At 40.2% G+C, this 13,566-nt stretch overlaps 1 pseudogene; it reads right to left on the minus strand.

Moving 5' to 3' along the window:
- Positions 1-9,920: 9,920 nt before the first annotated feature.
- Positions 9,921-13,138, minus strand: LOC140610045 (elongation factor 1-alpha 1 pseudogene; annotated as a pseudogene).
- Positions 13,139-13,566: the final 428 nt, after the last annotated feature.

Here is a 13,566-nt window from a genome sequence, read left to right on the forward strand (position 1 = left end):
ATGTTTATAGCCGCAGTGTCCACAATAGCCGAACTATGGCAAGAGCCCAAATGTCCATCAACAGATGAATGGATAAAGAAGATGTGGTATATACATATACAACAGAATACTACTCAGCCATCAAAAAATTGAAATCTTGCCATTTACAATTATGTGGATGGAACATACTAGAGAGTAGTGTGGTGAGCAACATAAGTCAATCAGAGAAAGACAGTTATCATGATTTCACTCATGTAGAATTTAAGAAATAAAACAGTATCATTGAGGAAGGGAGGGAAAAATAAAACAAGACAAAATCAGAAAAGGAGACAGATCATAAGAGACTCTTAATCATAGTAAGCAAATTGAAGGTTACTGGAGGGGAGGTAGGTGGGGGGATGGGGCAATTAGGTGATGGGCATGAAGGAGGGTATGTGATGTAATGATCCCTGGGTGTTATATGCAACTGATGAAACACTGAACTCTATCTCTGAAAATAATGGTAAAGTATATGTTAATTACTTGAATTTAAATAAAATAAAATAAAAATTTCCTTTCTGATCTATAACCCTCCCTGGAGAAAATCACTATTCTGATTTATTGAAGTTTGGCATTCTTGAAATTCATATAAGTGAAATACAGTGCATTTTCTCTTATAGTTGGTTTCTTTCCCTCAACCTAATAGATGAGATTCATCCTTGTTGTTGAATGTTTCGCTACTTCATTCCTTTGTGTGTGGGGAGGGCAGGGGGGTGTAGTACTCCATTAGGTGAATATAACACAATTTTACCTTCCTCTTGTTAATTATCATTTAAGTTGTATCCATCTGGAGACTATTATGAATAAAAAGGGCTGTGCACATCCTTATATAAGTTTTTCTGTGAACACATGCATTCACTCCTCTTGTGTATATACCTAGGAGTGGAATTTCAAAAGGTAGGCATATGTTTAGCCTTAATGAAAAACATGTTTTCCAATGTGGTTATACCACTCTATACTCCCACCAGCATTGTTTGACAGTTCTGGTACAACCACACCTTTCTGATACTCACATTTAATCTCTTAACTTTTAGCAGAGATAAAATAATGGAAATATCCAGAATAATATGCATGTTCCTGAGGAACACTCAGGAGAGCATTGATTTTGTTCATGTAATTCTGGTACTGGAAGCCATGACATGGCCAGAATGAAGCAAGAAGCCTGGCAGACCCCTCCCAATAAAGTGCATGTCCCTTTGGTGAGCTATGCATCCCATACCCTCAAGTCCCAGGAGGATGAGTAGGGATTGAGAAGTTTCCTTCTGGACATGCTGTTTCTTCTGGACTTTTTCACCCCCGGGCCTCTGAGCCAGAGAGAGAGAACTCTGACACCCAGTGGCCAGAAGTAGTGTCTCCTGCCTCACCCTCTATGAGGGGCCAGTCCTTTGGCTCCTCTTTCAGGAATTCTGAAATCCATAGGTCCTTGATATGATCATTTATTAAACATGACTTAATGCAAAGTCTCCCAGCTCTGTAGGATGGGTCTCAGTGAGGGGAGCCAGCACCTAGAAGGTGTCCTTTCTTGAAGGACTTTGAAGTCTTTGGGCCTCCAGGTCTTGTGACTCGGGTGATGTGCCCCAGAAAAAGCCTTCTGGGCATGTGGTGGAGCCAAGTGGCTGAGAGGCAGTGTTTGTCCCCGTTCTAAAAAACACTCATGCAAGTTTGAGAGGAGGGCTTGGGACTGTGCAACTGAAGTTAGAAGCATTTTCAAATGGAGCTAGCTATGAGCAAGGCTGAATGGAAAAGAGTGAGGTCCAGTATCTCTGACCTTGAAAGAAACAAAGCCTTTCCAGGTGTAGGTCTAGGTGAGTCTTGAGCATCTACTCTATAATTTCTAACAATACCCAGAATACTGGCCCCCAAACCAACTAGTGAATTTCTAGAGCTAAAAAAAGGGGCCTTGGGAAGATCTGTTCTAAATCAACACATGCATTATGTATTTTATACAAACTGGGGGCTTCATAGCATCTAGCAGCAGTCTGTTCAGAGGTCATGGCAAGTGGATTAGATTTTTATTTTTTTTAAGTTTTTTTTTTTTTTAATTTATTTATGAGAGACAAAGAGAGAGAGAGAGAGAGACGCAGAGATACAGGTAGAGAGAGAAGCAGGCTCCATGCAGGGAGTCCGACGTGGGACTAGATCCCGGGTCTCCAGGATTACACCCTGGGCTGAAGGCGGTGCTAAGCCACTGAGCCACCCAGGCTGCCTGAGATTTTAAGTGCAATGGGAGTCATAGGGTATGGGCTTTAAGGCTTTAGGAACAGAAAGTTGAATATATTTTAGGGTGATATGGGAAAATTGAAAATGAGGTTTTGAGTTAGATTCATTAAAATTTGGGGGGGGGAATCTCTCACCTCCATAACTTTTAGCATTTCTGCAGAGGTGAGTAAAAGAAAGAAGAAAGAATTCTTGGTGCCAAATGATTGTGCAGAGCTATCAGTTCTTTTTGTTTTTATATTTTGTTTATTATAAAATATGACACATTTGGAAAAGTACATAAAATAAATGCACAGTGCAACAAAGTATTCTAAAGTGAATTCCCAGGTAACCACTAACCAGGCCAAGAGGAAGATCCGCATGGTTGTTAGCCGCCCAGAAGAACCTGACTGTTCCTGCTTCACAGCTTCCTCCTCCCATTCTAGAGGGAAATATTCTCTTGGTTTTCTTCAGAGCTTTATATCCTACGGGTAGTTCAAGGGTTGGAAAACTATGGCCTGCAAGCCAAATCTGGCACCCAGTCTCTTTCTAAATAAAGTTTTGATGGAATATAATCACACTCATTTCTTTGTACTTTTGTACTGTTTCTTTGTACTGTTTATAACTACTTTTAGGCTACAAGAGCAGAGTTGAGTAGTTGCTGCCCGGATGGCCCAGATGGCCAGTTAAGCCTGAAATATTTTCTATCTGACTCTTCAGAAAAAACTGGGGGCTCCCGGGTGTAGTTTATGATTTGCCAAACTTGCAGTTTGCTGCCCCCTGGTGTAGTGATTGCTCTAATGCTATCCTCCAGTTGGTAGGAGGATTGGCTGCTGGGAATTCACTGCTGTCCACTTCTCTGGCTGTTCCGTGGGAGAAAACCCACCAGAGAGTCACCTGATATGCTTATAAATGTAATTGTCTTTTAATTTCATTTTTAAATTGTTTATAGCTAGTGTATAGAAATGCAACTGATTATTAAATATCTCTCTTGTATCCTGCAATCTTGCTGAATTTATTTCTTACTTCTTACCTCTAGTAAATTTTTAGTAGACTTCTAAGGTTTCCTACATAACACTCATGTCATCTGCAAAAGAAATTTTTTCAAAAAGATTTTATTTATTTGACAGAGAGAAAGAACAAGAGACAGCACACAAGCAGGCAGGGGGCAGGCAGAGGAACACAGAGAAGCAGGCTCCTAGCAGAGCAGGACCTGAGAGCTGAAGGAAGATGTTCAACCGACTGTTACCCAAGCACCTCATTTGCAAAAAGTTTTGGTTCTTTTTCCTTCAAGGTGCCTTTCATTCTTTTTCATGCCTAATTACACTACCTAGAGTCTCATGCTGAATTTGTTGAATAGCTGTAGCAAGAGAAGAGATCCTTATCTTATTCTTGATCTTAGAAAGCTTTCAGTATTTCAATGTTAACTATGATGTCAATTTTTTAAAAGATTTTATTTATTTATCCATGAGACACAGAGAGAGAGAGAGGGAGAGAGAGAGAGAGAGGCAGAGACATAGACACAGGCAGAGGGAGAAGCAGGCTCCATGCAGGGAGCCCGATGTGGGACTCGATCCCGGGTCTCCAGGATCCGGCCCTGGGCTGAAGGTGGCGCTAAACCGCTGGGCCACCCGGGCTGCCCTGATGTCAAATTTTTTGTAGAGCCCCCTGTCAGAGTGAAGAAGTTCCCTTATACTTCTAACTTGTTGAGTGATTTTTAAAAAATCACGAATGGATGTTAGATTTTGTTAGATTCTTTTTCTGAGTATGTTGAGATGATTATGTGTTTCCTTCTTTTCCTATTAATATGATGTTTTACATGGATTGATCATCTTGTGTTGAAACAACTTACATAGCTGGTATAAATCCCACTTGGTCACAATATATAGTCTTTATATATATAGTTGGGTTTGGCTTTTCAGTATTTTGTTGATAATTTTTGCATCTACATTTATAAGGGATGTTGGTTTGTAGTTTTTTTATATCTGATATCTTTGTCTGGTTTTGGTATTGGGGTAATATTGAACTCCCAGAATGAGTTGGGAAATGTTCCGTCTTCTATTTTTTGAAAGAAGTTGTGAAGAGTTGGTGTTAAATTTTCAAATATTTGGTAGAATTCACCAACAAAGCCATCTGGTTCTGAGCTTATCTCTGTGGGAAGTTTTTTTGAATGTTAATCAATTTTTTATAGGTCTATTCAAATTTTCTATTTCTTCTCAAATCAGTTTTGGTGTTTTTGTCTTTCTAGGAATTTCTCCATTCCATCTAGGTTATCTAATTTGTTGATAGGTAATTTCTAATTTTAGTAAGTTGAGTCATCTCTTTTTTTTTGTTGGTCTGACAAAAGGCTTGCCAATTTCTTTGATTCTTTCTAAGACCAAACTTTTGGTTTTCTGATTTTTTTCTATTGAATTTCTATTCTTTCTCTCTGTCTCTCTTTTTTAAAGATTTTATATATTTATTCATGAGAGACACAGAGGGAGAGGCAGGCTCCATGCAGTCCCGATGCGGGACTTGATCACGACCTGAGCCAAAGGCAGATGCTCAACCACTGAGCCACCCAGGTGCCCCTGATTTTGTATTCTATAACTTATTCCCACTGTAATCTTTATTATTAATTCCTTCAGCTTGATTTGGGTCTATTTTGGTCTTTAGTTTGCTCTTCCTCTGGTTTTTAAGATGGAAGCTTAAATTACTTATTTAAGGTCTTTCTTCTCTTTTAAATGTAGGCATGCACAGCTATAAATTTCCCTGTAAGCATTGCTTTTTCTGAATGCCATAGATTTTGATATTTTGTGTTTTCATTTTCATTCATCTCAAAAGTATTTTCTAATTTCCCTTCTGATTTCTTTGACCATTTATTAAGAGTAGATCTTAAAATTTCCACGTATTTTTTACTTAACCAAATTTCCTTCTATTAATTTATAATTTCAATAGAATTGAAATTACTTTGTTAAATTTCAATCCTTTTCACTTTATTGGTGCTTGTTTAATGACCTAACATATGGTCTATCCAGGGGAATGTGCCATGTGCACCAAGGAGGAATATACGTTCTGCTCTTGTTGTTGAGTGGTATGTTCCTTCTTTTTTTTTTTTTTTAAGATTTTATTTACTTATTCATGAGACACACACACACACACACACACAGAGACAGAGAGAGAGAGAGAGAGAGAGAGAGAGAGGCAGAGACACAGGCAGAGGAAAAAAGCAGGCTCCACACAGGGAGCTCGATGCGGGACCCGATCCCAGAACTCTGGGGTCACACCCCAAGCTGAAGGCAGACTCCCAACTGCTGAGCCACTCAGGTGTCCTGGGTGGAATGTTCAGTAGATGTCTGCTAAGTTATCTATTATTTAAATAAATAAATAAATAAATAAATAAATAAATAAATAAATAAAATCTTAAAAAAAAAAAACAAACCCAAGTGTGTCTTTTACAGGTAATATGTTGCTGGTTTATGTAGGCTCCCCCCACTTTTAAAATCCATTCAGCCAGCATCTGCCTTTATTTTTTCTTTAATTTTTTAAAGATTTTATTTATTTATGAATGAGAGACACAGAGAGATAGGCAGAGACATAGGCAGAGGGAGAAGCAGGCTGCATGCAGGTAGCCTGATGTGGGACTCGACCCAGGTACTCCAGGATCACGCCCTGAGCCAAAGGCAGATGCTCAACCACTGAGCCATCCAGGTGTCCCTAGCATCTACCTTAAGATTGAAGAATTTAATCTGTTTATATTTAATGTTATTACTGATAAAGTAGGAGTTAAGTCTTTGATTTTGCTATTTTGACATGTCTTATGTCTTTTGTAATTCTATTTCTCAGTTATTGCCATTTTGTGGTAAATAAATAGTTTCTAGTGTGTTGTTACAGTTTCCTTGTTATTCTTTTGCCATATAATTTTCAGATTTTTTTTTTTAATTTGATACTTTGGAAGTCACAGTTAGCTTCTTTTAGTTCCCTAGGCTTCAGTAAGGGCAATTACTCCCGTGACATAAAGGCCTTGTTTCTTGTTTTTTTTTTTTTGTTTTGTTTTGTTTTGTTTTGAATGCCAAGTTATAGCTTCTGAATATGAGAAAGTATTCCTAGGGTCCAAATCTTATATCCTTTTCTTGTTATTTCTTTGATGTCTGGGATCTGACTATTGGCAACTCTTCACTGGACAACAAGGCCTTATCTACTTTTTTGGTAGATTCAATGTTTCTAGGTTCTAATGAAAAGCAATTTGTCACAACACCTGGGCTTGTTGCCTTTGCTTCTTGGATACAAGGTCTGTCGGTTTTGTGGGCGTTTTTCTTCCAATTTTTTATTTAAATTCTAGATAGTTAGCAAATTGGATACAAGGTCTGTCGGTTTTGTGGGCGTTTTTCTTCCAATTTTTTATTTAAATTCTAGATAGTTAGCAAATATTAGTTTCAGGAACAGAATTTAGTGATTCATCACTTACATGTAATGTTCAGTGCTCATCTAACAAGTGCCCTCCTTGATAATCACCACCCACTTAGCCCATTCCCCTCCAACCTCCCTCCATCAACTCTCAGATTGTTGTCTATCATTAAGAATCTCTTATGGTGGGCGGGATCCCTGGGTGGCGCAGCGGTTTGGCGCCTGCCTTTGGCCCAGGGCGCGATCCTGGAGACCCGGGATCGAATCCCACGTCGGGCTTCCGGTGCATGGAGCCTGCTTCTCCCTCTGCCTGTGTCTCTGCCTCTCTCTCTCTCTCTCTGTGACTATCATGAATAAATAAATAAAATCTTTAAAAAAAAAAAAAAAAAAGAATCTCTTATGGTGGGGATCCCTGGGTGGCTCAGTGGTTTGGCTCCTGCCTTCACCCCAGGGCCTGATCCGGGAGTCCCGGGATCCAGTCCCACATCAGGCTTCCTGCATGGAGCCTGCTTCTCCTGTCTGTGTCTCTGCCTCTCTCTCTGTGTCTCTCATGAATAAATAAGTAAAATAAAAAGAATCTCTTATGGTTTGCTTCCCCCCCTTTTCTTTTCCATACATATGTTCATCTGTTTTGTTTCCTAAATTCTGCATATGAGTGAAATCATATGGTATTTATCTTTCTCTGATTGACTTATTTCACTTAGCATAATATACTCTAGGTGCATCTATGTTGTTGTAAATGGCAAGATTTCATTCTCTTTGACGGCTAATATTCCATCGTGTATATATACCACGTCTTCTTTATCCATTCATCAGTTGATGGACATCTGGGCTCTTTGCATAATTTGACTATTGTTGATAATGTTGCTATAAACATTGGGGTACATGTACCCCTTCATAAGTTCTGTAAGTTTTGAATATGAGCAACAATGTCTTAATCTGTTTGGGCTGCTGTAACAAAAAAAAAATCCTCTGCTTGTATAAACTTATAGACATCATAAATTTGTTCCTCATCATTCTAGAGGTTAGAAGTTGAAGACCAAGGTACTGGCAGATTTAATGTCTGGTGAGAGACCACTTCCTCACAGTTGGCTGTCTTTTCACTGTGCCCTCACATAGTGGAAGAGGCAAGGGAGCTCTGTTGGGTCTCTTTTATTAGAGTACTAATCCCATTTATGAAGGCTCTCACCTCATGACTAAGCATCTCCCAAATGCTCCATCACCTAATACCACCATATTGGGTAATGGGAATACTTGCTCTACTCAGAACCAATAACTTGGGATGCAGAACACAGAGAAAACAAGGCCTTTATGTTCTGGAACTAATTGCTCTTACTTAACGCCTAGAGATTGAATTACTTTCAACATATGAATTTGGGAGAGACATCAGTATTTAGTCTATAGCAAACATGGAGGGTTTCTTTTATTCTTTTTACTCTTCTGTGTCTAGGATCAATTTTGGACAAGTATTAAGGCAAGAAAGCCTTATCTCCTCTTTGTGTTAGATCCAGAATGCGTAGATTCTGAGGATGGGCAACTATCCAGGATATCAAGACATTAAATCCTCTGTTTGGTAGAAATCTAATATATATGTTGTAAGAATGGGCAAGTACTTCTAGTTGCTCTGGACTTTTCCTTACTGCTTTCTTACTCAAAGGTCCCTAGAACATGAACAAGTGGAGCCACTCCTGGGAACAACAGGCCTTTCCCTTTTTACTTGTTTACATCTCAGATCTCTAGGTTCCAAGTATGGACAACAACTTTCACTACAGTTAGGTCTTGTTCCCTGTTTATTGGCTTATACACCTCTAATTTCTGAGTATGTACACCTCTTTCAAGAGTTCCAAAGCCATGTCTCCACAGTTTGGTAGATCCCAAATTGGTAAGATTCAATTATGGGTATTAACACCTGAGGGCACTAAGACCTCATTTCCTATAACTGTTAGACACAAGAGAGACTAGTTATGGGACCAGGGTCTTGTCCCTTCTCTTTGTTATACAACAGTTCTTTCTGTTGCAAGTATAACTAACTCCTTGTCTCCTCTGCTTATTGGATCCCAAGTCTTGGTTCTGAGTATGGGAAATGGCTTCCAGGTCAGCAAGGCACTGCTTGTTGGATTAAATACCTCTAGTTTTCTAATATGTATACCTACTTCCAGGGCTTTAAAGCTTGTTTCTGCTGCTTGTTAGGTCCCAGATGTGTAGTGTAAGTGCCTGACAATTATTATTTTTTTTTGTAAGTGCCGGACATTAAGCTCTTAACTGCTAAGGCATCCATTTCAAAGATATACATCTTATATAAATATATTGCCAGCTATGTGACACAGTACCAGCTATAAAACCAGATAAAGAGCCAGGCTGTCCCTACTCATGATGTTTCCCTTTTAAGAAGCTCATAGTGACCTAGAAAACTGACTGAGGGACCGTGCTTTTCCTCCCCCATGTTTTAATTCCTGCTCTTATGTTGTAAATTTACCAATAGTGAACTTGTGAAACCCTAGGCACCCACCCTCAATCCAATAAAGTTAGTACCCCAGGTTGGCTCATACTTTATCTCTCTCTCTCTCTCTCTATCTGTGACCTCACTATGAAGCCCTGAGCATGCAGTGTACACTCCAGGACCTGTGAGTACTAAACCTTGTTTTTATAAAGTTCCCTGATTCTTGTTGCCGAAGAGTGTTTTGCAATCATTTTAAAAACTACAAGCATCTGTCCAGCCACAATATTGGCTGCAGTTGGAGAAATGTCTGTGGGGGCTGCCACAAGTAATATGGGCCCAGGTGAGTGGCCCAAGAATTCCTAGCTGACAGTATCACTATTCATTAGCTGAGACCAGCATAAAACAAAATGTCTAGGATTCAACTATGAGAACATACTTCCTAGGCACCCAGAACTTTTCCTATATATTTGTGGATCCAAAGGTAGGTTCAAAGTATAGACAGCTACTCACAGGGTACCCAGGGCTGACTTCCTCTCTTATAGGTACCAAAGTCTAGGTTCACAGTAGAGGTACAAATCCCAGCATGCAAAGACCTGATTTCCTCTGCTTGTTGGATCTTAGGCCTCTGGGTTAAAAATACTGGCCATAATTTGAGACTAAGGCCTTGTGTGTATTTGTATAGCAGGACTTTAGATTCTTTTTTTTCCCTCTCTCTCTCTCATTAAACTTTTGTTTTAATGGGTCTTAAAATTCTGTGACAGATTTTTGGTAAAGTTTCTATTAAAAAGTAATGATTTTAAAAACTAATAACTTAAAACTGCCACACACACATACACATACACACACACAACAAATGGTCCACAAAACATTCTCCTTTCCTTCTGAAGGTTTTATGATGCATTATTATCATTAACCAGTCTTTTACTATTAAACTTAAATGGCCAATTGACACAAACAGTTCTGAGACCAGACTGGGGTGGCAGGTATTGGGGATAATATTCATTTAGCCTTCTGAGCTTTCTGGGCAGACTTGGTGATTTTGCCAGCTCCAGCTGCCTTCTTGTCCACTGCTTTGATGACACCCACAGCAACTATCTGTTTCATGTCACGAACAGCAAAATGGCCGAGAGGAGGATAGTCAGAGAAGCTCTCAACATACATAGGTCTTCCAGGAACCATATCAACAATGGCAGCATCCCCAGATTTCAAGAACTTGGGACCATCTTCCAGCTTTTTTCCAGAATGACCATCTATCTTCTTCAGCTCAGCAAACTTGCAAGCAATGTGAGCTATGTGACAATCCAGCACAGGTGCATATCCAGCATTGATTTGGCCTGGATGGTTTAGGATAATCACCTGAGCCATGAAGCCAGTTGCTTCCATTGGTGGGTGGGTCATTTTTGCTGTCACCAGCCACATTGCCACGACGAACATCTTTGACAGATATGTTCTTGACATTGAAGCCCGCGTTGTCCTCAGGAAGAGCCTCACTCAAAGCTTCATGATGAATTTCAACAGACTTTACTTCAGTTGTAACATTGACTGGAGCAAAGGTGATCACCATGCCAGGCTTAAGAACACCAGTCTCCACTCTACCCACTGGGACAGTACCAATACCAGGTAGATGCAAGGGCTTTTTGTAGATGTCCTGGAGAGGCAGATGCAAGGGCTTATCAGCTGGACAAGTTGGTGGCAGAATGCAATCCAGAGCTTCAAGCAGTGTGGTTCCACTGGCAACCCCATCTTTACGGGTGACTTTCCATCCCTTGAACCAAGGCATGTTAGCACTTGGCTCCAGCATGTTGTCACCATTCCAACCAGAAATCGGCACAAATGCTAATGTGTCGGGGCTGTAGCCAATTTTCTTAATGTAGGTGCTGACTTCCTTGACGATTTCCTTGTATCTCTTCTGGCTATAGTGTGGTTCAGTGGAATCCATTTTGTTAACACCAACGATTAGTTGTTTCACGCCTATAAGCCAGAAGGACATGCTCATGGGTCTGCTCATTCTTGGAGATACCTGCTTCAAATTCACCAACACCAGCAACAACAATCAGGACAGCACAGTCAGCTTGAGATGTGCCTGTAATCATGTTTTTGATAAAGTCTCTGTGTCCTGGGGCATCAATGATGGTCACAAAATACTTGCTGGTCTCGAATTTCCACAGGGAGATATCAATGGTGATATCACGTTCACATTCAGCTATCAGTTTATCCAAGACCCAGGCATACTTGAAGGAGCCTTTTCCCATCTCAGCAGCCTCCTTCTCAATTTTTTGATAGTTCTTTTGTCAATCCCACCACATTTGTAGATCAGAAGGCCAGTAGTGGTAGACTTGCCCGAATCTATGTGTCCAATGATGACGATGTTGATGTGAGTCTTTTCCTTTTCCATTTTGGTTTAGGTTTAGTGGTGGTTTTCACAACACCTGTGTTCTGGCAGCAAACCCATTGCGAAAAAAGGAGGGCTTATACTCCTACTATGGGTTACTACTTTTAGCTTAACAAGGCCTAGTCTATTCTGCTTGTTGGATCTCTGGTGTCTAGAAACCAATTTTGAGCAACAAGGCCTGTGTCCTTCATGTTTCATCCCAGGTCTCTATTCAAGTTTGGGAAAATACTCCTAGGGCACCAAGACCTGGTCAAATCTTTGTTAAAAATGAGCTTCTAGCTTCTGAATATGAGCCACTAATCACCAAACATTAAAACTTAAAAAATATATGCTTGTTGGGTGCAAAGTCTCCAGAATTAGAAAAACAGAAACCATGTCTAAGGCATGAAAGTGTGTTTTCTTCTCCTAATTGGATCCCAGGTCCCTAGGTTCTGGATATGGGCAATTACTTTGAGGACACTATATTTTTCCTCCTCAGTTTATGGGATTCCAGGTAACCATGTCCTGAACATGGGCAACTACACTCAGTGCATCAAGACCTCACTTCCTTTGCTTGATGGATTCTGAATATTTATGTGCCAAGACCACATCTCCTCTGCTTGTTGGAATCCTGGTATCTAAGTTCAGATTATGAAGAACTATTTCTATAGCACCAGAAAGTTGCATCCTTTGCTCTTTGTTTTCCAGGTCTCTAAGTCTTGAGTGCATATATCTTCCAAGGCATAGAAGCTCGTCTCCATACTTTATGGTTCCAGTTTTTAGGAAGCAGCAGAACTCAACACAAAATTTTTGTGTCCCCCACTTATTGGACTCCAGGTCTCTGGATTGCAAAAATTATTATATGCTCTTAGGGCACTAGATATATTTTCCTCTGCTTGTCAGATATCATATCTTTAAGTTCTGATTATGAGCAAATAATCTCTAGGCACAGAGGCATAAGTTCCTCTGGTTGTTGGACTCTAACAACAGATCTCTAAGTTCTACTTCCTAAGTGTAAGAACCTATTTCTAGGGCATCAAAGCCTCTTCCCCTTGATGGATCTCATTTCTATGATTTAGAAAACTCTTTCAAGGATATCAAGCTATCTCCTTTGTTTGTCACACTGTGGATTTCTCAGGTAAGTATGGACAACTACTCACATGTGTCCTCTCCTTGCTGGATTCCAGGTCCGTATGTTTTCAATAGTGGCAACTTCTCCCCAGGCAAGGAAGTCTGATAGATTCTGCTTTGTGGACCTCAGGTCTCTAGAATCTGAGAGGTGGCAAGTACACCTAGGACACAAAGTTTTCTTCTCTGCTTGTTGGATCTCAGGTTCTGATTATGGGAAAATACCCCAGCACTAATGCATAGACCCCTCTACCTTTTGGATTCCTAGTATTTATTCTGGGGGTTGACCACTACTTTGTAGGGCTCTGAGTCTTTGTCTCCACTGCTTGTTTGATTTTATGAGCTGAGGTTCCAAGTATGTGCACCTATTTTCAGGGCACTGAGACCTTTTCTCCTCTGGTTATTGGATCAAAGTCTTTCTAAGGCCTTGCTTCTCTGCTTATTGAAAACCAGTCCCCAGGTTCTGTCGAATACCCCCACACACAAAGGTTATGTTTCCTCCCTTGGTTGGATCTCATGTCCTTGTTCCAACTATGGACAACTATTACCAGGGCATTGTAGCTGTCTCTACTGCTTGTTTGAATCAAGTTATTTAGGTTCAGATGAAAAGGATCCTATATGTCTAGGTTCCAAATAGGGTTACCTACCACTCAGGTGTCAAGGTCCTGTCTCTTCTGCTTGTTGCATCCCTGGCCTCTTAATTCTAGGAATGATCCTCTACTCCATGGGCAACAAGGCCACATTTCCTGTCCTTGGTAGATCTCAGGCATCTATAACTTCTCCAAAGTACACAGCCTTGTCTTCTCTGCTTGTTGGTCCTAGACTTAGGCTCCCAGCATAAGCAATTATTCTCTGTGCTCTAAGTCTTATCTCTCAAATTTGGGTTCCCAGGTATCTAGATTTCAAATATAGGCAATGACTTTTATGTCACAAACACTTTTTCACTCTATCATTGCTTTAGCTCTCATTTCTATTTGCATTTGATCCTAGAAATATTCTTGAGATCTTTTAACTTGGCTATATTTCC

The sequence above is a fragment of the Canis lupus genome, chromosome 2, assembly GCF_048164855.1.
Source record: "Canis lupus baileyi chromosome 2, mCanLup2.hap1, whole genome shotgun sequence".
NCBI lineage: Eukaryota > Metazoa > Chordata > Mammalia > Carnivora > Canidae > Canis > Canis lupus.